The sequence below is a fragment of the Coregonus clupeaformis genome, unplaced genomic scaffold (genome assembly GCF_020615455.1).
Source record: "Coregonus clupeaformis isolate EN_2021a unplaced genomic scaffold, ASM2061545v1 scaf2372, whole genome shotgun sequence".
Taxonomy (NCBI): Eukaryota; Metazoa; Chordata; class Actinopteri; order Salmoniformes; family Salmonidae; genus Coregonus; species Coregonus clupeaformis.
This window is the reverse complement of record NW_025535826.1, coordinates 3,520-19,094: the sequence shown is the minus strand read 5'-3', so window position 1 is coordinate 19,094 and position 15,575 is coordinate 3,520. Positions and strand designations below refer to the sequence as shown.

At 47.1% G+C, this 15,575-nt stretch overlaps 1 long non-coding RNA gene and 1 pseudogene across 1 annotated transcript; one reads left to right on the top strand and one right to left on the bottom strand.

Moving 5' to 3' along the window:
• Positions 1-5,390, bottom strand: part of LOC123488533 — a 45,970-nt pseudogene extending 40,580 nt beyond the window's left edge.
• A 7,914-nt stretch (positions 5,391-13,304) lies between these two features.
• LOC123488532 lies at positions 13,305-15,196 on the top strand. The gene is made up of 3 exons (XR_006660163.1): positions 13,305-13,941; positions 14,924-15,086; positions 15,178-15,196. It is a non-coding gene; the product is annotated as an uncharacterized LOC123488532 (long non-coding RNA).
• Positions 15,197-15,575: the final 379 nt, after the last annotated feature.

Below are 15,575 nucleotides of genomic sequence, written 5' to 3'. Positions count from 1 at the left end.
ACCGTAGGTGCTGTTAATATTGGTAGTAATGTGGTCAGACAGTTTCTTAGCCATCAACATTTAAATGCGAATGATCTCTTTAGCTCCATGTCATTTCCTGCCCTGGGGTTAATCACTGTTGGCTCCACCAACACACCTCCAACCCTACAGTGACCTCATCACTTGTAACCCCTAAAGGGCACCACCGCGGCAACCAGGGCTGATTGAGATCTTGGGATGAAGAGGAGAGGTGCTCTTGGCAACATGGAGGGATTGGGACAAGAGGTAGGTGGGAGGGAGTTGAGGAGGGGGCGGTTGAAGAGTGGCGTTGAGAGCTTAACCTCCTCCCACCTCAGCACCACCCTCTCTATCTCCTTGACTGGAGAGGTTAAGAGGGAGGGAATGAAGAATAGAGGGAGAGAGAGAGAGAGAGAGAGAGAGAGAGAGAGAGAGACTCAGTGCCCCTAAACACAATGAGCCACTGCTGTTGCCTAAATGTTTAATGAGAAAGTCTTATTTGTTTAGAGCAGGCCCTTGAGGCGCCCATTAGACTAACTGTAGTTTAATGATTTAGTAATGCCAGGGAGTTAGAAAGGGGGAAAAAGGCAATAATACACACACACACACACACACACACACACACACACACACAAGGCCATAAAGGAAAAGGGGAAAGATGCAGACAATGTGAGACAGTGGGAAGGGGGGCTGAAAGAGAACATGAGAGGGGTGAAAGAGGAGGAGTTATAAAGGTGGTGGGGGCGGGGCGATTGAGAGTCTCTCTCTTTCCACTCCCCTGGTTTAATAGACATTCTGTATGATCAGGCCAAGCCACAAATGACTAGTCTATAGAGCCCTCAAACTCAACTCTGGACCTCCAAGCCAGTTCCACTGCATTTTTTCATTGTCCCCCTCTAATCAGGGACTGATTTAGACCTGGGACATCAGGTGGGTGCAATTAATTATCAGGTAGAACAGAAAAACAGCAGGCTCCGGACCTCGTAGGGTCAGAGTTGAATAACCCTGCTATAGAGTATCCCCCTTCCTCCCTAGTCCAGCCCTCCCTTCTGACTTTAGTAGACAAACCTCTTAAAGATTTAGGCCCTGGTGCCTAAATCATCTCAAAGGAGATGATTGTGGACTACAGAAAAAAAAGAGGACTGAGCACGCCCCCATTCTCATCGACGGGGCTGTAGTGGAACAGGTTGAGAGCTTCAAGTTCCTTGGTGTCCACATCACCAACGAACTATCATGGTCCAAACACACCAAGACAGTCGTGAAGAGGGCACGACAAAGCCTATTCCCCTCAGGAGACTAAAAAGATTTGGCATGGGTCCTCAGATCCTCAAAAAATTCTACAGCTGCACCATCGAGCATCCTGACTGGTTGCATCACCGCCTGGTATGGCAACTGCTTGGCCTCTGACTGCAAGGCACTACAGAGGGTAGTGCGTACGGCCCAGTACATCACTGGGGCAAAGCTCCCTGCCATTCAGGACCTCTATACCAGGCCCTCAAAATTGTCAAAGACTCCAGCCACCCTAGTCATAGACTGTTCTCTCTGCTACCGCACGGGCAAGCGGTACCGGAGTGCCAAGTCTAGGTCCAAAGACTTCTCAACAGCTTCTACCCCCAAGCCATAAGACTCCTGAACAGCTAATCATGGCTACCCGGACTATTTGCACTGCCCCCCACCCCATCCTTTTTACGCTGCTGCTACTCTGTTAAGTATTTATGCATAGTCACTTTAACTCTACCCACATGTACATATTACCTCAACTACATCAACTAGCCGGTACCCCGCACATTGACTCTGCAACGGTACCCCCCTGTATATATAGCCTCCCTACTGTCACTTTATTTTACTGTATATATAGCCTCCCTACTGTCACTTTATTTTACTTCTGCTCTTTTTTTCCAACACTTTTTTTTGTTGTTGTTTTATTCTTACTTTTTTTGTTTAAAATAAATGCACTGTTGGTTAAGGGCTGTAAGTAAGCATTTCACTGTAATGTCTGCACCTGTTGTATTCGGCGCATGTGACCAATAAAATTTGATTTGATTTGATTTGATTTGATTTGACATCAGTGTTGCTCACCTGCCAGTCAGTCCGCCACCGTGGCAAAGGTGCTCAATCAGGTCCCCTGGGCTGGCAAGAAGAGATAGAGCTATACACAGACACACACACCTATACCTTTAGAGGCCGGTCATGGTCTCCACTGCAGAGGGAATTCAGGGAGGTCTTGAAGGTTTTCCACACCGGGTTAAGGTTGTTCATAACAGTCTGTGAGTGAAACATGAAAGAGAAAAGTCAATAAGCTAATGTAATTGGATGGATGGATCCGTTTTAACAGAATGACTAGTTCAAGCGCTGGCCTTACCTCTGTTCTGTGCACAAGCTGTAGCGTGTCGTCATCGTTTATCCTGAAGATCTCCAGGAAAGGATCTGATTTGCTAAAAAAGTCCTGCGCAGAGAGATACACAGTGGGCTTTCAGAAATACATCAACTACCATCTTAATGCCATGCTGAGGTATTGCCTCAGTTCCCCTCCCAACCTTTTTGGACCTAAAACTGTCAAAGTGGTCAATAAAATACCTAACGTTGTTGTCAGGAGATGGCTGCCCTGTTGTCTAAAGTCATGCATTTATCAATGTCAACAATACACTGAGGTCCTCTACAAACTCTCCTGTATGTGCATAGGCAATTTACATGGAATATACTGTATTTTATACATACAATATACTGAACTGACATCTATCTAACTCTCTGCCACTATATCTATTTCCTGAGAGGCTGGTGTCTCTCATTCCTGTTCAATGATTCATTGAGCTGAGCTGTGATGCAATCTGTAGGAGGGTTATCTGTGGTAACTCCTAGACGGAGTGCCAAATTGCTGCACAGCTAAATTAGCTGAAGAAATACAGTACCTCAAAGAGAGGCATAGAGAGGCTGAGGCTCATATACAGTATACAGACACCTTTCAAATTGCACTCCAAGTAGAAAGTCACAGATTGTTCTCAACACTTTTGGACAACAAGTAGAAACGTCAAATTGCAGATAGCATTTCGAAACACAACTCCTCAACATCATGACAGGGTTATTTCTGACCATGTAATCAGAAACAGGGCCAGAAATTGTCGTGAGATATCCTGGTCTCTGTTGTATGGTTATGCACACCTGATACCTGATCCTAATACTACAATCAACTTGACTGAATGCTCTAGGAGAAAAAAATCCAATTTTATTTGCCACATGTGCCGAATACAACAGGTGTAGACATTACCGTGAAATGCTTACTTACAGCCCTTAACCAACAATGCATTTATTTTTTAATAAAAAAGTAAAATAAAACAACAACAACAAAAAAGTGTTGAGAAAAAAAGAGCAGAAGTAAAATTAAATAACAGTAGGGAGGCTATATACAGGTGTCACGGATTCAGCCGAGGCTGCCCCTCCTCCTTGCTCGGGCAGGCTTCGGCGTTCGTGCGTCACCGGAGTACTAGCAGCTACCGATCTATGTTTCTATGTTCGACTTGTTCTGTCTTGATTGGTTACACTTGTTTCCCATTATGTAGTATTGTCTTCCATATTTAACCCTCTGTCTTACACTGTGTGTTGTGTGTGATTGTTATTGTTATCGGCAGTCGTTAGTGTGCAGGTTATTTCCTCCCTGTGTGGAGATTGTGTATTCTCAGATTACTTTCTAGTAAAGTACGTTTTCTGATAAGCTCTGTGTCCTGCATTTGACTTCGCCCACCGCATTTCACTGAAGCCTTTGACAGAATCACACACCAGCATGGAGTTAGCAGGAGCAGCGGTGCCAGCCGGATCGATGGAGGAACGCGTACAACAACAAGCGGCCATGATCCAGGCTCTCGGCACCGCCATGGAACGTGTGGTTAACACAATGGAGCGATGGGAGAGAGGAGGTCTTCCTATACCTCCTCCGATGACACCACCACCTACATCGATACCCATCGTTTCACCTCCGGGGTCCAGTGGGATTCGGCTCTCGCTCCCGAGGGCTTATGACAGCACAGCTGCCGGGTGTCAGGGTTTTCTGCTCCAGGTAGAACTCTACCTGGCAACCATCCACCCGGCCTCCTCGGGATACGAGAGCGTGTCCGCCCTCATCTCCTGTCTGTCCGGTAAAGCGCTGGAGTGGGCCAACGCCAAGTGGGGGGGATAGACGCCGCAACTGTCAGCTATGCAGAGTTCACCCGCCGCTTTAGGGCGGTATTCGATCATCCACCAGAGGGGAAAGCGGCGGGTGAGCATCTATTCCACCTCAGACAGGGAAAGAGGAGCGCGCAGGAATTCGCACTGGACTTTCGGACTCTGGCTGCCAACGCGGGATGGAATGAGAGGGCCCTCATCGACCACTACCGATGTAGCTTGAGGGAGGACGTTCGTCGGGAATTGGCCTGCAGGGACACCAACCTAAGCCTGGACCAACTGGTGGACATGTCTATTCGACTAGATAACCTGTTGGCTACCCGCGGACGTCCGGATCCGGGGCCGTCCATTCCATCCCCCAGCACCTCAGACCCTACCCCTATGGAGCTCGGAGGTGCTGCTATGAGGGAGACCAGTAGAGGGGCCGTCCCCTGCACCAACTATGGCCGCAGAGGACATACTGCTGGTCGGTGCTGGGGAGGGCCTCCTAGGAGTCGAGGCAGTAGGCAGCGCACTGATGAGCCGTTTCAGGTGATTAGGCACCCAACTCACCCAGAGCTCCCTGTTGCGCATATGTGTATGAATGTTGTGTTTCCGAGTTTTCTCCTCAGTCCCAGCATAAGGCGCTAGTAGATTCAGGCGCAGCTGGGAACTTTATTGATCGTCAGTTTACCCATAAGTTAGGGATTCCTATTGTGCCAGTCGATGTGCCCTTCCCTATCCATGCCCTAGATAGCCGCCCTTTAGGGTCAGGGTTGATTAGGGAGGTCACAGCGCCTCTCAGGATGAAGATGCAGGAGGGTCATGAGGAAATGATTAGTTTGTATCTGATTGATTCTCCTGCGTTTCCTGTGGTGTTGGGGCTTCCCTGGTTAGCTTCTCATGACCCCACTATTTCATGGCACAGAGGGCTCTCAAGGGATGGTCTGATCAGTGCTTGGGGAGGTGTGTAGGTGTTTCCGTAGGGGCAACTACGGTGGAGAGTCTGAACCAGGTTCCCACCTTGCACATTCCGCCTGAATATGCCGATTTGGCTTTCGCCTTCTGTAAAAAGAAGGCGACTCAATTACCACCCCATCGACAGGGGGATTGTGCGATAAACCTCCAGGTAGTCGCTGCGCTTCCCCGGAGTCACGTTTATCCTCTGTCACAGGAGGAGACGGCGCTATGGAAACATATGTCACCGAATCTCTGAGACAGGGATACATACTGACCGTCCACTTCTCCTGTGTCATCGAAGTTTCTTTTTTGTGAAGAAGAAGGATGGTGGTTTACGCCCGTGCATTGACTACCGTGGTCTAAATCAGATCACAATAAAATATAGCTATCCACTACCTCTGATTGCTAGTATGACGGAGTCATTGCGCGGGGCGCGCTTCTTCACTAAATTGGATCTCAGGAGCGCGTACAACCTGGTACGTATTCGGGAGGAGTTGAGTGGAAGACAGCATTTAGTACCACCTCGGGGGCACTATGAGTACCTCGTCATGCCATACGGTCTGATGAATGCTCCTTCAGTCTTCCAATCGTTTGTTGATGAGATTTTCCGGGACCTGCATGGACAGGGTGTAGTGGTGTATATCGATGACATTCTAATATACTCTGCTACACGAGCCGAGCATGTGTCCCTAGTTCGTCGGGTGCTTGTTAGACTGTTGGAGCATGACCTGTATGTGAAGGCGGAGAAATGTCTGTTCTTCCAAGAGTCCATCTCCTTCCTGGGACACCGCTTGTCCGCATCAGGTGTGGAGATGGAGATTGACCGCATTTCGGCCATGCGTAATTGGCAGACTCCAACCACGGTGAAGGAGGTGCAGCGGTTCTTGGGTTTTGCCAATTACTACCGGAGGTTTATCCGGGGCTTTGGGCACTGCGTCTGCAGTGGTCGGCTGAGGCGGACAGGGCTTTTAGGCATCTGAAGGACCTGTTTACTTCGGCTCCGGTGCTGGCTCATCCGGATCCTTCCTTGGCATTCCAAGTTGAGGTGGATGCGTCCGAGGCTGGGATCGGTGCTGTACTGTCTCAGCGCTCGGGTACGCCACAAAACTCCGCCCCCTGTGCTTTCTTTTCCTAAGAAGCTCAGTCCGGCGGAGCGCAATTATGATGTGGGGAACCGGGAGCTGTTAGCTGTGGTTCAAGCCCTGAAGGTGTGGAGGCATTGGCTTGAGGGGGCTAAACACCCTTTTCTCATTTTGACTGACCATCGTAACCTGGAGTAAATCCGGGCGGCGAGGAGGTTGAACCCTCGTCAGGCAAGATGGGCTATATTTTTCACTCGATTTGTGTTTACGCTCACTTACAGACCAGGTTCCCAGAACGCTAAGGCAGACGCCCTGTCCTGACTGTATGACACAGAGAGAGGTCCATTGAGCCCACTCCCCATACTCCGGGCGTCGTGTCTGGTGGCACCGGTGGTGTAGGAGGTTGATGCGGACATCGAGAGGGCGTTACGTACCGAGCCTACTCCCCCCCAGTGTCCGGAGGGTCGGATGTACGTGCTGCTCGAGGTTCGTGATCGATTCATCTATTGGGCTCACACGTCACCCTCCTCTGGTCATCCTGGTATCGGTCGGACAGTGCACTGTCTTAGTGGGAAGTACTGAAGGCCCACTTTAGCCAAGGACGTGAGGGTTTATGTTTCCTCCTGCTCGGTGTGCGCCCAGTGTAAGGCACCTAAACACCTGCCCAGAGGGAAATTACAACTCCTACCCGTTCCACAACGGCCGTGGTCTCATCTATCGGTGGACTTTGTCACGGACCTTCCTCCCTCACAGGGGAACACCACGATCTTGGTCGTTGTGGATCGGTTTTCGAAGGCCTACCGTCTCATTCCTGTGCCAGGTCTCCCTACAAACTGCTGACGCCCTGTTTACACACGTCTTCCGGCACTACGGGATACCTGATGATATAGTGTCAGATCGGGGTCCCCAGTTCACCTCTAGAGTCTGGAGGGCGTTCATGGAACGTCTGGGGGTCTCGATTAGCCTTACCTCAGGTTTTCACCCGAGAGTAATGGGCAGGTGGAGAGAGTTAACCAGGATGTGAGTAGGTTTCTGAGGTCCTATTGCTAGGACCAGCAGGGGGAGTGGTCGGGATATATCCCCTGGGCAGAGATAGCCCAAAACTCACTTCGCCACTCCTCTACTAACCTTACGCCTTTTCAGTGTGTGTTAGGTTATCAGCCGGTCCTGGCACCTTGGCATCAGAGCCAGATCGAAGCTCCTGCGGTCGGGCCAGTGGTTTCGGCGCTCGGAAGAGACCTGGGCGCTGCGCATGTATACCTGCAGGCTATCAGGCGACAAAGGCGCGCTGATCGCCACCGCAGTGAGGCTCCGGTGTATGCACCGGGGGATCGGGTCTGGCTCTCGACCTGAAACCTGCCCCTTCGCCTGCCCTGCCAGAAGCTGGATCGGCAGTTTGTGGGGCCATTTAAAGTCCTGAGGAGATTGAACAAGGTTTGTTATAGGTTACAACTTCCTATTAATTACCGCATTAACCCCTCGGAACATGTGTCTCTCCTCAGGCCGGTAGTAGCTGGTCCACTCCAGGAGTCTGAGGTACGAGAGGTTCCTCCGCCCCCACTGGACATCGAGGGGGCTCCGGCGTACTCGGTCCATTCCATATTGGATTCGAGGCGTCGGGTGGGGGGCCTGCAGTATCTCGTGGAGTGGGAGGGGTACGGTCCGGAGGAATGGTGCTGGGTCCCTAGGAGGGACATCCTAGATCCCTCCATGTTGAGGGATTTCCACCAGAGTCATCCGACCCGCCTGCTTCGCGTCCTCCTGGCCGTCCGGCCGGGTCGGCGCACGGCTGGGGCCGCCTGTCAAGGGGGTACTGTCACGGATTCAGCGAGGCTGCCCCTCCTCCTTGCTTGGGCAGGCTTCGGCGTTCGTCGTCACCGGAGTACTAGCTGCTACCGATCTATGTTTCTATGTTCGACTTGTTCTGTCTTGATTGGTTACACCTGTTTTCTATTATGTAATATTGTCTTCCCTATTTAACCCTCTGTCTTACACTGTGTGTTGTGTGTGATTGTTATTGTTATCGGCAGTCGTTGGTGTGCAGGTTATTTCCTGCCTGTGTGGAGATTGTGTATTCTCAGATTACTTTCTAGTAAAGTATGTTTTCTGATAAGCTCTGTGTCCTGCGTTTGACTTCGCCCACCGCATTTCACTGACGTCTTTGACAACAGGGGGGTATATACCGGCTATATACCGGTGCAGAGTCAATGTGCGGGGGCACCGGTATGTTGAGGTGGTTGAGTAATATGTACATGTGGGTAGAGTTAAAGTCACTATGCATAAATAATTAACAGAGTAGCAGCAGCGTAAAAAGATGGGGTGGGGGTGGGGGGGTAGTGCAAGTAGTCCGGGTAGCCATGATTAGCTGTTCAGGAGTCTTATGGCTTGGGGGTAGAAGCTGTTGAGAAGCCTTTTGGACCTAGACTTGGCGCTCCGGTACCGCTTGCCGTGCGGTAGCAGAGAGAACAGTCTATGACTAGGGTGGCTGGAGTCTTTGACAATTTTGAGGGCCTTCCTCTGACACCGCCTGGTATAGAGGTCCTGGATGGCAGGAAGCTTGGCCCCAGTGATGTACTGGGCCGTACGCACTACCCTCTGTAGTGCCTTGCGGTCGGAGGCCGAGCAGTTGCCATATCAGGCGGTGATGCAACCAGTCAGGATACTCTCGATGGTGCAGCTGTAGATCTTTTTGAGGATCTGAGGACCCATGCCAAATCTTTTCAGTCTCCTGAGGGGGAATAGGCTTTGTCGTGCCCTCTTCACAACTGTCTTGGTGTGTTTGGACCATGATAGTTTGTTGGTGATGTGGACACCAAGGAACTTGAAGCTCTCAACCTGTTCCACTACAGCCCCATCGATGAGAATGGGGGCGTGCTCAGTCCTCTTTTTTTTCCTGTAGTCCACAATCATCTCCTTTGTCTTGGTCACGTTGATGGAGAGGTTATTATCCTGGCACCACACTGCCAGGTCTCTGACCTCCTCCCTATAGGCTGTCTCATCGTTGTCGGTGATCAGGCCTACCACTGTTGTGTCGTCGGCAAACTTAATGATGGTGTTGGAGTCGTGCCTGGCCATGCAGTCATGGGTGAACAGGGAGTACAGGAGGGGACTGAGCACGCACCCCTGAGGGGCCTCCGTGTTGAGGATCAGCGTGGCAGATGTGTTGTTACCTACCCTTACAACCTGGGGGGCGGCCCGTCAGGAAGTCCAGGATCCAGTTGCAGAGGGAGGTGTTTAGTCCCAGGATCCTTAGCTTAGTGATGAGCTTTGAGGGCACTATGGTGTTGAACGCTGAGCTGTAGTCAATGAATAGCATTCTCACGTAGGTGTTCCTCTTGTCCAGGTGGGAAAGGGCAGTGTGGAGTGCAATAGAGATTGCACTCATCTGTGGATCTATAGGGCGGTATGCAAATTGGAGTGGGTCTAGGGTTTCTGAGATAATGTTGATGTGAGCCATGACCAGCCTTTCAAAGCACTTCATGGCTACAGATGTCAGTGCTACGGGTCGGTAGTCATTTAGGCAGGTTATCTTAGTGTCCTTGGGCACAGGGACTATGGTGGTCTGCTTGAAACATGTTGGTATTACAGACTCAATCAGGGACATGTTGAAAATGTCTGTGAAGACACTTGCCAGTTGGTCAGCACATGCTCAGAGTACACGTCCTGGTAATCCGTCTGGCCCTGCAGCCTTGTGAATGTTGACCTACTTAAAAGTCTTACTCACATCGGCTACGGAGAGCATGATCACATAGTCATCCGGAACAGCTGGTGCTCTCATGCATGCTTCAGTGTTGCTTGCCTCGAAGCGAGCATAGAAGTGGTTTAACTCGTCTGGTAGGCTTGTGTCACTGGGCAGCTCGCGGCTGTGCTTCCCTTTGTAGTCTGTAATAGTTTTCAAGCCCTGCCACATCCGACGAGTGTCAGAGCCGGTGTAGTACGATTCAATCTTAGTCCTGTATTGACTCTTTGCCTGTTTGATGGTTTGTCGGAGGGCATAGCGGGATTTCTTATAAGCGTCCGGGTTAGAGTCCTGCTCCTTGAAAGCGGCAGCTCTACCCTTTAGCTCAGTGCGGATGTTGCCTGTAATCCATGGCTTCTGGTTGGGGTATGTAATAATATCATATAATAATATGCCATTTAGCAGGCGCTTTTATCCAAAGCGACTTACAGTAATGCGTGCATGCATTTTCACGTGGTCCAGGGATCGAACCCACTACCCTGGCGTTACAAGCGCCATGCTCTACCAATTGAGCTACAGAGGACCATGTACGTACGGTCACTGTGGGGATGACGTCATCGATACACTTATTGATGAAGCCAGTGACTGATGTGGTGTACTCCTCAATGCTATCTCAAGAATCCCGGAACATGTTCCAGTCTGTGCTAGCAAAACAGTCCTGTAGCTTAGCATCTCTGCGTCGTCTGACCACTTTTTTATTAACCGAGTCACTGGTGCTTCCTGCTTTAGTTTTTGCTTATAAGCAGGAATCAGGAGGATAGAGTTATGGTCAGATTTGCCAAATGGAGGCGAGGGAGAGCTTTGTATGCGTCTCTGTGTGTGGAGTAAAGGTGGTCTAGAGTTTTTTTTCCTCTGGTTGCACATTTAACATGCTGGTAGAAATGAGGTAGAACGGATTAAAGTTTCCCTGCATTAAAGTTCCCGGCCACTAGGAGCACTGCTTCTGGATCAGCGTTTTCCTGTTTAGTTATGGCCTTATACAGCTCATTGAGTGCAATCTCAATGCCAGCATTGGTTTGTGGTGGTAAATAGATAGCTATGAAAATATAGATGAAAACTCTCTTGGTAAATAGTGTGGTCTACAGCTTATCATAAGATACTTTACCTCAGAGCGAGCAAAACCTTGAGACTTCCTTAGTATTTGATTTTGTGCACCAGCTGTTGTTTACAAATATACACAGACCGCCACCCCTTGTCTTACCGGAGTCAGCCGTTCTATCCTGCCGATGTGAAAAGCCAACTGAGAGACCTGAGCCCTAGGACCATACGTCGGGACTACCGGCCGTGGTGACTCCTTGCTGTCCCCAGTCCGCCTGGCCTTGCTGCTATTCCAGTTTCAACTGTTCTGCCTGCGGTTATGGAACCCCTACCTGTCCCAGACCTGCTGTTTTCAACTCTTAATGATCGGCTATGAAAAGCCAACTGAGATTTATTCCTGATTATTATTTGACCATGCTTGTCACTTATGAACATTTTTGAACATCTTGGCATGGTTCTGTTATAATCTTCACCCGGCACAGCCAGAAGAGGACTGGCCACCCCTCATAGCCTGGTTCCTCTCTAGGTTTCTTCCTAGGTTTTCGCCTTTCTAGGGAGTTTTTCCTAGCCACCGTGCTTCTACACCTGCATTACTAGCTGTTTGGGGTTTTAGGCTGGGTTTCTGTACAGCACTTCGAGATATTAGCTGATGTAAGAAGGGCTATATAAAATAAAATTGATTGATGTAGCGTATATCCCGTCAGCTGTATGTTGTCCATGTCGTCGTTCAGCCACGACTCGGTGAAACATAAGATATTACAGTTTTTAATGTCCCGTTGGTAGGATAACCGTAATATTAGGTAATATAATTTATTTTCAAATGATTGAACATTGGCTAATAGGATTGATGGAAGAGGCAGTTTACTCGGCTGCCGTCGGATCCTTACAAGGCACCCCGACCTACGTCCACGATATCTCTGTCTCTTTCTCCTGCGAATGACAGGGATTTGGGCCTTGTCGGGTGTCTGTAGGATATCCTTTGCGTCCGACTCGTTGAAGAAAAAATCTTCGTCCAATACGAGGCGAGTAATCGCTGTCCTGATATCCAGAAGCTCTTTTTGGTTATAAGAGACGATGGCAGAAACATTATGTACAGAATAAATTACAAATAACGCGAAAAAACACACATAATAGTACAATTGGTTAGAGGGCTGTAAAACGGCAGCCATCTTCTCCGGCGCCATCATCATCCCTCACTCTTGCTTCAAAAGACCTGATGATCAAAATAAATCAGCAATTCCAAAAACCCGAAATCTATCATTTATAAACACAATGCATACTGATAGGATACTGATAGGATACTGATAGGAAAGTTAAGAGCAAAACCGCTTTGCATTGATTGCATTTCTCCCTGCAGATGCAATGCTTATTTGCATACTAGTGCTGGAATAATGTACTTTAGCACCTGTGGTGAGGGGAAAACTTACTTCAGTTGAAGGCAGACACACACATATACACATATATACACACACACACACACACACACACACACACACACACACACACACACACACACACACACACACACACACACACACACACACAAAGACACATACACAGCATCTTTCATTTAGTGGAGATTAACTCATTTAAATTAGACTGTGACTTTTCTTATCTCCCCATCTCACGTCTCTCTGTGTGTGTGTGTGTGTGTGTGTGTGTGGTGTGTGTGTGTGTGTGTGTGTGTGTGTGTGTGTGTGTGTGTGCGTGAGTATGTGTGTGTGTGTGTGTGTGTGTGTGTGTGTGTGTGTGTGTGTGTGTGTGTGTGTGTGTGTGTGTACTCGTTTTGGTGACATATGAAGACAATTTTATGACAACTCACCTTCAATGTCAGGACGCTCGGAAATATGAGGACATTTTTGGAGTCCTCATTTTTCCGAGCTCACTACAGTGTTCTAGACGACCATAGAATGCCCCTAAACCAAAAATCTGAAAAGTCTTTAAATGTCACAATCTCATGATTTGAAGTGTGTGTGTGTGTTTACGCTTTTTGCTCACCTGTGAATACGCCACCTAGTGGTCAGTTTTGGAACATTAACACACTTTAAACACACTTTAGTCACGTGACACACTTTAGTCACGTGACACACTTTTAGTTACGTGACATATCCTGATTTTGTTTGAGCACACTTTCCAACTATTCAAGATAGATTTACTTGAATACACATAATACATGTCATCATAGTCAACTATAACTAAGCTTTGGATAAAAGCGTCTGCTAAATGGCATATTATTTATTTATTATCATAAAATCCTCCTAAATCCTTCAAATAAAACGTAATTTAGCATCAATTAGCCAGATAAGCTAATGTTAGCAAATTAGCTGAAAGGAATGAAAAGGACTTTTTGCCACATGGAAAATTCAGAACTGGAAGAAGTGCAAGAGAAATGAAGGTAATACATTTATTTTTCTTCATTTACAACTAAAGAGATAGTTATTATCTAAGCTGTTCTTACATTTAAGTGTTCTTGACCACAAATGTTACTTAGCACTATCATGTTTTTCCATTTAAAGCCAAAGTGATGATATTGGTTGTTCAGTTCAGATAATGTTATTTGTAGAGTTTACAGTACTATACTTTTATAACAGTATTTATCTTTGAAGGTGTTAAGATTGCTTACTGTGCTTACTGTGAAAAGATTGCTATTGTGATTGCAGTTGCATAAGGTTTGCACTGATCGGTTAGCCTAATAAGCTAACTGGATACTGCATTAGTAAGAACATGAGCACGATATGACTAAAGGCAGACTAATACCATTTGATATATCCTTATTCGATTCAAATCAAGTATTAGTCTTTTCTGTATTTGTCTCGCTGACTTTTTGTCATCCAATGTAGATGTGTTCTAGTTGAGGAGCACATGGGCAATTGAAGAGCATGTCAAAACGAAGAGCCAGACTTAGTCCTGAGGCTGAGGCTATTCATTTTATTATTTCTGGAAGTGACAAGCCTTGTTATAAAGTCAAATGGATCAATGACTATAAAGGTATGTTATACACACACGCTACACTTATTGGGTCATACCATATTGGGATGTCATTTGAAACACATTCAAGTCTTACACAAGTGAAAAAAATCACTGCATCACCGCTGCATTAGACACATACGGCTTTAACATCCAATTTCAGAAGTTATGTTGTGATTCTTTTGCAAGCAGTTGGGGGATGGGGAAAAATATTCAAGATTTATGAACTACACCTCCCAACTTCTATTAGAATGTGTGATATTGGTGGTAATTTCCTTGGCCAGTCGGCAGACCGTTCGCGCTATGTGTGAAAGCCGGTAATGTGATTTAAATTCAAAAAATGTTTTTAACATTTGATCATAACAACCCCATCAATAAACGGAATGTAGAAGCATTTAAATGATAAAAATGTACAATACATGTGAATGATTCGTATCAGCGCGTAGAACAAATACGGCACCATTCAAGTTAACAGCGAAAATGCACCGCCGTGTAGGCCTACCGACAGAGAATCATGTTCACAACACGAGTGGGTGCGTAATCCCTGCCTGTGTGATTTGGGACTTTTTTGTGTACGCTAATGTCCTTAAATACAAAGTCTGCAATAAAGCGGTCTAAAGCGGGGAGTCAAAGGCAGACTCAGCGGTGCAAGTCACTGCAGGTCTAGCGGTGATAACTGCTGGAACCTTACCTGGGATCACATCTCTTTTTGCCCCGCTTTAACGCCATTGTTTCGGCTTTTCAGTTTTTAGCTGTAGATCTGTCATTAAATCCAACATAAAATACGTCTCCTCGTGATTTTCATAGTTTTCAGACCAAATTTATTTTTAATGTTGACACCTTTTTGGGTCCTTACCAGTTTGCACCCCTGCAATGGATCTTTCCCCTAAATATTAAATCATACACATTGATAAGCAGGCTAAATGGGTCTGATCATCTGCAATTCATTAACCTAATTTGAACTGTATTACTTGATACTAAGTTCTTAACTTTGTTGTATCAGGACGTGGTGTATTTGCCTCAGCACCAATTGAAAAGGGATCCTTTGTCCTCGAGTACCGTGGGGAGTTTATATCGCAATATGAACGGGACAAGAGGCAGGGGAAGTATACGGAAAAGCAAAATGCTTTCTTGTTTGATTTTGAATGGAACAATGGCTCATGGTGGTAAGTAAAGCCCTATAAGACATCAGTTAATCTCTATATGTTTATATGTTTTGTGGAGAAAACGTAAATCTGTTTCCCTGTTCAATTTTAGCATAGATGCATCCTGCGAAAGACGGTTCACTGGGGGCTGGTAAATGATGCCCACAGGTCACCAAATTGCAAAATGAAAAAGATGACAGTCCAATGTAAACCTCATCTTTGCTTGTTTGCTATTGAAAACATTCAAGCAGAGAGTGAAATAACCTATGATTATGGAGAATCTCAGTGGCCATGGCGTGCTCTGGTAAGTACATCTGCTTTAATATATTATAATGTATAGGATCTGTCAAAGAATTATAAAATATATAAATACATGTCCCTTCTTGCATGTATTTTGTCACCGCTTTATATACACTGCTCAAAAAAATAAAGGGAACACTTAAACAACACAATGTAACTCCAAGTCAATCACACTTCTGTGAAATCAAACTGTCCACTTAGGAAGCAACA